The following is an 8,121-nucleotide window of genomic DNA, read 5'->3' as shown; positions in this document are numbered from 1 at the left end:
TGCCTTGTTTTCTGAATGTGCACATTCTCCAGTTCAGACTTCGCACACCTGAATACAATGGTATTGATGGTATTTGGAGGTAGAGCCTTAAGAGCGTAACACATCAGGGGTGGGAATGATGTTGGGGGGGGTGGGGGTGGCAGGAGCAGGTGCTCAAGGATCCACTGAGAAGGATTAGTACCCATATAAAAGACACAGGCTCCAAAGAGATGGTTCAGTGGTTAAGAACACAGGCTGGTCTTCCAAAGGCCTGGAGTCCAGTTCTCAGCACAGCACGGTGGTTCACAACCACCTGTAATTCCAATTTTAGGAGCTACAACAGATGCCTTCCTCTAGCCTTCATGGGCACTGCACACACATGGTGCAAAGGCAAAACACTCATAGATATAAAATAAAATTTAAAAAAATTTTCAAAGGGACCCCTCACTTTTCTGCTGTACGAAGACTTAAGAATGAGGCCATCCACTGCTCTGATGAGCACAGACCATTCCATCACCCTGACCTTGCACGTCCAGCCTCCAGAGCTAAGAGAAACAAGCACACCTTTAATTCTAGCCCTCAGGAGGCAGGTGGTTCTTTGTGAGTTCTAGGTCAGCCTGGTCTACAGAGAGAGTTCCAGGACAGTCAGAGTTACAAAGACCCTCCCGCACAAAAGGAGTCATGTCTCCTGCTGTAAACCAATCGCCTTTTGGTGGTAAGGAGTTAGAGTTGACTTGAATGATTACAAGAGCCAGTCTTTTCCTTTCACTGTACCTTCCTCTGTAGCCATACTGCCTGCCGTGCCCTGCTGCAGGCTGCTGTGCTGGCCTATGCGGGTACAGAGTGTGCATCATCTTAGTTACCCACACTCTGCTTGTTGGGCCCCCCCTATGCTGTTCCTAGGGATCCCCAGATAGTACAGATAGTCCAGGCTCCAGTCCAGGCCTCAGAATTCTTCAGAAACAGAACAAACACCCAACTGGAGAGCTAGACCACCTTGGGGAGAGGGGGAAACGGCCAGAGCCGCAGGCCTTGCTAGGAGCTCCAGGAGCCTGCTCTGCAATGGTGGCCTTGCCTAAGGGAGAGTGGGAGCACCAGCTGCCTTAGGCCTTTCCCCAGGGAAACATTTGGCATGCAGAGGCCAGGGGTGGAGGGTGGGGGTGGGGAGCTGCTGAGGGGTGCCTAGAGTGGTGCTGACAGGCAGAGAACCCGGCTGATCTGCAACTCCAGCCCCAGGCCCACCGGGGGAGTCCAGATCTCTGTGATGAGTGTGGAGGATGAGACACCCCACCTCTAGGTGAACTACAGATCAAAGTGGGGGTGAGAGGGAGCAGGGCCAGCGTGGCCTTGGCAGGCACAAGGCATGAGGTCAGCAAAGGCAGGATAGGCTGCTTGGATTGGGCTGTGTGCCTCAGTTTCCCCTTTGTGCTGTGGTGATGCTGGATGTGAATGTAGGGTTCATGTGGACTCTGGGCACTGGGACACTCATGTTTTATGTTTTCTCTTCTCTGTGTGTTTCTTGAGGGATCAGCTGGGTTTGGTCAAGGAGTTCACTGCACCCCACCCCTCCTCCTCCTCTATCTCTCCAGGCACCTCACATCCTTCTGTGGGTCTAGCCCAGAGCAAGTAGAGACTGGGCCCCTGGCCCTGCAGGCTGATGGGACCTTCCTCCTCTGGCAGTGAGTCTCACGTTCGTTCTTTGCCTTTCCCTAACCACACATCAAGCCTTTGATTCGGTTCCCCTTCCTGCTTGTTGTATTACTTCAAACCAGATGGGCTCCTCAGATGAAGTCTGGAGACTCCATGTCTGTGTAAAGGCTGCCAGGTCTGTGTGTGGGAAGCAGCAGAGGCAAAGGTATTGTGCTAACAGCAGCCCAGAGGGGGAGGGAGACTCTAAGCTCTCACAGCAGGAATTAAGCTGTCCTCTTAATTGTGAGGGATGGCGTTGCCACATCCTCAGTTCTCATTTGCCTCTCTAGTAGGTACTAATTCCACTCCCCTTCCACCACCCTGCTCCATCCCTGGACTTTGGGCCAGCCCAGCGCCTCCCCTGCAGACCCCATCAGGCTTCAGCCCCACAATGTTCCCACCTGCCTGAGACACGACACAGGCTTGTGTCTTCTATCAGCCTCTCCCTGCACATACCCCATATTCCCTATTCTTCCCCCCTTTCTGGCTCTGGCTCTTGGCAGTACCCTGCCTTCCACACCTACCTTTTATAATAATTAATAATAATAATAATATAAACTCTTAGGTCCCCTAAGACAGTTCCTCTTGTGTTATCATCACAACAGCAAGGCTGTTGATGATGGCAGCATCTAATGGTAGCATCCCTGGCTCCTGAGATGGCCGCATTAGACAGTCACCCTGAGACCCTGGTTCTGCTCCAAGGGAATGCAATAGAATCCTTTCCTGTACAGTTGAGGTTGGTGGGCTGTTCTAGTGGATAGAAACAGCCTGGTACACTGTGGGACATAGATCCTGACCCTGCTGCTCCTGTCCTGTCAGCTTCTGGTCTTCTTGGTCTCTTGTGGTGAAGGCCCCTCCCTCGGGGTGGGCTAGCTATTCTAAAGTGAGCATCTTCACAGGAGGAGTCAAGCCCACAATCAGAAGCCACCTCACAGAGACTGGCTGTCTCTCTCCTGGCCCCAGAAGCTATCACAGGGCTTCTACCTGGAGGCCATGCACAGCACTGCTCCCTTACTGCTGCTGCCCACAGCTCCAGAGGGCATGGCCTCCAGAGGACTGAGTTCTGCATCTCGATAGCTTCTGGCTCCCGCCTGTGGCCTATGAACTGCTCAGTCTCAGGCTGTCCCCAAGAACTGTCCCCCGGTTCTTGGTGCCTGGGTTTCCCTCCAGCCCTGGTTCAGCTGATTCCCAGTCTAGTAGTGTCTTGCCTCTATGCAGACTAATTGTCTGGAAGGCAGTCTCCTAATCACCGAAGGCTAGCATGCAGTAACAGAAAGCCTGGACTAAGCTAAAACGAGACGCTATCTCACACACAAAGTCGGCTATTCTTGTTTGGTTGGTTTGGTTTTTGAGACAGGATTTCTCTGGGTGGCCTTGAACTCACGAGTGTCACTGCCTCCTGAGTGCTGGTGGTTAAAGGTGTGTGCCCACCATCCAGCTTAAGACTTATTCTTTTTTTTTCCTTAAGATTTGTTTATTTGGACTGGAGAGATGGCCCAGTGGTTAAGAGCACTGACTGGTCTTCCAGAGGTCCTGAGTTCAAATCCCAGCAACCACAAGCATCTTACAACCATCTGCACAGCTACAGTGTACTCATATACATACAATAAATCTTTAAATGAATCAGACACACCAGAAAAGGGCACTGGATCCCATTGCAGATGGTTATGAGCCACCATGAAGTTGCTGGGAATTGAACTCAGGACCTCTGGAGAAGCAGCCACTGCTCTTAACTGCTGAGCCATCATCCCTCCAGCCCCAAAATTGATATTCTTAAAAACAAACAAACAAAATAGCAACTGCAGCTGAGAGTGTAGATCAGTGGTAGGCCCATGCCTGATACCTGTGAGACAATACCCAGGTGACTTCACTGCCCAGTTCTGCAAAAAACAAAAACAAAAACAAACCCAAAATGCCAGCTGTGGCCCCTCACACCTGTAATTCCAACTCACAAGGCTGAGGCAGAAGGATTGACACAGTCTGAGGTCAACCTGGGCTACATAGTGAGACTCTGTCAAAAAAAAAAAAAAAACCTAATAAATAAAATAAAGAAGTAACGAGAGATGAAGTAGCGCAGGGGTTGTAGCTCTCTTGTTTGTCAGGTGCAGGACTACAGAGAGGAGCTGTGGGGAGGGCATAGCTTCAGTATGATTTTAACAAGTCCACTCCTTGGGACACCCTCAAAACAACTGAGAGAGGGGCTCCAACAAGTCTGTGGGCAGCCATGTTCATAGCTGCATCATTCACAAACACCAAGAGATGGAAGCAAGTCCCATGATCTTCGGGAGGTGGATAAATAAGCTAAATGTGGTCCATCCATACAATGGAGTAGTACCCAGCCCCCAAGGGAAGGGGACTCTTACATCTGTGACAGCACAGATGAATCATGACAGTTTTTTCAGCAAACAGGCCAACGATTAGACAAGTACTATGTGATGCCAGGAATCAGAGGCAACCCGAGGTCTAGAGAGATGGTTCAATGGTTAGGAACACTGGGTACTCTCCCAGGGGATCCCAACACCCACCTGGTGCCTCACAACCATCTGTAATTCAATGCCAGGGGATCTGAGGTCCTCTTCTGACCTCTGTGAATACCAGATACACTAGTTGTGTACGTACATACATGCAAGCAAAACTCTCATGTATACCTCAGCTCCTGGCCACTTGAGGTTTGGTCATGTCTGGTTCTCAGTTCCCTCCTGCAGCATTGAGTATCATAGCTAATGCAGGACCCTAAATGGACCAGTGACACTCGAGTCTACCCTGGCAGGGAGATGCTAAAACTGGAGCATGGGGTCTTTCACACAATGACAGTGTCAGGAGTCACAGCTTCTGCTCTGAGGAGCCATGTGTGTCCATGAGGAGAGGTAACGTTCAGTTATCTGGCCACGGTGGACTAGAAGGACAGAGGGATGGGTAGGGACGGTTGCTCCCACATCTGAGGTTCACATCAGACTAGGGACAGCTGGCAAGTTGCACAGCAGGTGAGACTTGGAGCAATTATGTCTAAAAGGGGGAAGACAGACATACAGAAATATGTGCTCAATGGCCAGAGCAGCCCCTGTCCTACCCAAGGCAAAACCCAGGTGTCCATGGCAGTGACTGTGAGGGAGAACAACTCAGCCAGCAAGTGCTGACGCTGATGGGTGCGACTCCAGGAGGCTACAGTCATGGTGCTGAGTCAAGGAGTCAGGCCCCGGTGGCATCTGCTGCAGGACTCCACTTACATGTCACACAGAAAGGGCAAAGCCACGGGGAGGATCAGCTTGTGCCAAGGGCTGCAGGCAAGGGAAGGCCAGCCAGGACAGGGCGGGAGGATTTGATTAGGTAATGGAACTTTTGTTAAAACCTTGTCAAAACTGGGGCAATGGCTCAGTCAATAAAGAGCTTGCTGCACAGGTAGAATTTGAGCCCCAGAACCCAAGTAGAAAACAGCAGCACGTCCTGGACCCCAGAACCAGTGATGTGGAGACAGGATGAGCCCTGGGACTCTGCCTGGCCAGCGTAGCTGACTGCATGAGCTCAGGGTTCAGGGAAAGATTCTGCTGCTCAAAACGTAAGAAAGGAGGTGACTGAGGAAGAGACCAGATGTGGTTTCTGGACTTATACCAACATGAGTCCATAACACACACACACACACACACACACACACACACACACACGAGCGCGCACGTGTCAAAACTCACAAACTGGATGGTAAGAGAGGGTGAAATGCCATTTCTCTCATGCATAAAGAACTTGCTGGGCCTTTCCCTCTCATTTCAGCCTCTTTCTGATGCATCTCCTTTTCCTCCTCTCCCTGCTATAAGATCAACATCGTTTGTCTCCCCAACCTGACAGGCATCCTGCTGCCATGGGAAAATTGGTGCTCTTTGCAGGAGTGAGCAGCAGCGGGAACGGGAGACTACAGTGTGTTCTGCCTCTGGCATACTGCTGCACCCGTCTAACCTGTGCCATGACTTGAAGTAATACAAGACCACCTAGAAGTAGCTATACAATCTTGGACTTGTCAACCTCTTTTCTATATAAACTGTCTTTTTTTTTTAATATATATATATTATTTTATGTACATCGCTGTTTTGACTGTATATATGTCTGTATGAGGATGTCAGATCCCTTGGAACAGGAGTTACAGGCAGTTGTGAGCTGCCATGTGGGTGCTAGGAAGTGAACCTGGGTCCTCTGGAACAGCAGCCAGTGTTCTTAACTGCCAAGCCATCTCTCCAGTCCCTATATAACCTTGTCTCTACTATTTTGTTACAGCAACAGAAAACGAACCAAGCCATTCCTCATCTTCCCAGCCCTTTGACTTGATGTGTTTAGCATAGTCTTGGAATATTATCATTATTATATTATTATTATTATTTGTTGATGATGTTGTTGTTGTGAAAAGGATTAAACCCAGAGTCTGAGGAATGCTGTGCAAGGCTTCTCTCTACCACTTAACCAAGTGTCAACCTTTCCATATCCCAGGGCCAGTAGAGCTAAAAGGACAAGCTACTGAAAGGGGACTTTGGGTAAGGCCTTTGTTTAACACCGAAGATAGGTTAGATAGGTAAGGGGACCAAATATTCAAATGTCTAAGGCTATGGGTGACATCTCATTCATACCATGCCAGACAGTCACTCAATAAATGCCCTGGGTTAGGAGATTGTATGTTATATGATTAGCAGCCCTCTATTAAACTATGGGCTGACACAGCGGAGTGTTCACGTCCAAGTGCTGTGGATATAAGACAGTAAACTGCCCTGACATTGAAGCACACGTACAGGATGTGGCTGGAGCTGAGTGCCCAGGTGTCTGCCATAATGAGGCTCCAAGTTTGATTCTGTGATACAGAAAAACCTACCAATCAAGCAGCAATCAGAAACAACCAAACAAAAGCTCTCAGTAGGTGCTACTCCGCAGGCTGGTTAGGTTCTCCTGCCTCAGCTTCATCCCCAGAAAACATTACTGGAAACAAACATGATTTATGCTTTCTGGTTTTTTGTTTGTTTGCTTGCTTGCTTGTTTTGAAACAAGGTCTTTCTTTGTAAACCTGGTTGGTCTGGAAGGCAATATGTAGACTAGGCTATCCTCAAACTCACAGGAGCATGTATTTGAATGCCTGGTCACCAGGGAGTGGGACTGTTTGAAAGGTGTATAAGGAATAGGAAGTATGGCCTTGTTGGGAAAAGTGTGTCATTAGGGGTGGGCTTTGAAGTTTCAAAAGCCCCTGCCAGGTCCAGTCTCTGTCTCTCCATCTTTGTCTATTTGTCTCTGCCTCTCAGGATGTAGTTCTCAGCTACTGCTCCACCACCACGCTTACTGCCATGATGATAATGTAAACAATGTAAATAAGCCCCCAGTTAAATGCTTTCTTATGTAAGAGTTGCTTTGGTCATGGTGTCTCTTCACAGAAATAGAACAGTGACTAAGACAGAAGTTGATACAGAGGAGCAGGGTATGGCTGTGACAGGCCTGACTATGCTGCTTGTTGGCACAATGTAGACTTTGAGACTCTGGATTAGGAAAGTAATTGAACACTTTTAAGTGAAGCTTAGGGGGCCATACGAGTAGGAACGTGGAAGACGGTGGTGCTGAGAACGATGTAAATTATGATGGCCCAGCACAAGAAGTTTCAGTAAGTGGCCCAGAGATCACTCATGGAATATTTTGGCAAAGAATGTGGCTGCTTTCTTTGTGGTAGGCCCTTGCCCTACAAACGTGCCTGAGGCTACATTAGTTTTGAATTCATGGCTTTGGAAGAGGAGATTTCAAGATAGCTTAGTTTTGACTCTGTCTATGGTGCTTTTGTAATCACTCTGATGCAGGCCTACAATGAAAGGGAGCAAGCTGGACAAGTAAAGCGCAAAAAACCCTAAAAGTGCAGACAAAAAGGAAGTCTGAGGAGAAACGGGCATCAGGAAATGTCTTGTTGGAGCCGAGTATGGAGCTCTAAGACATAAAATGTTTAAAGAAAAGCCTGATACTAATTGGAAAAAAGGAAGTGGTGACCTCATGTCAAGACCCCACCCAGCTAAGTTTCCAATCTGTGGAAAGGAAGGAAAGAAAAACTTAAGCAGTGAAGGGAACCGTCAACAACAGAAAACTTTTGCACATGTAATTGGACAAGGGGACCGATTTTTGGCCCTATGTAGCCACATAACTTGGCAGGTTCAGCCACATGGTTCTGGCTTTGGAATCAAGAGTACAAGAAAGAGGTTGTGAAATATCTCTCTGTGACTAAGGAAGGCCACTGAAGCCAGGTGTGTTTCAGGGGTGTCCAGGCATGGAGGCCCAGAGAGGCCTTTTAGTGAGGCTGTGAAGGTAAAGCCTGGATTATGCCAGAGACCCCAAGTCATTGGAGAAGTCAGGTGTGGGACACCTGCGAAGGGAAGAACTACACACATACACACACACACACACACACACAGAGAGAGAGAGAGAGAGAGAGAGAGAGAGAGAGAGAGA

This window comes from Mus caroli, chromosome 16 (genome assembly GCF_900094665.2).
Source record: "Mus caroli chromosome 16, CAROLI_EIJ_v1.1, whole genome shotgun sequence".
Lineage (NCBI taxonomy): Eukaryota > Metazoa > Chordata > Mammalia > Rodentia > Muridae > Mus > Mus caroli.
Note: the sequence above shows the minus strand (reverse complement) of the source record.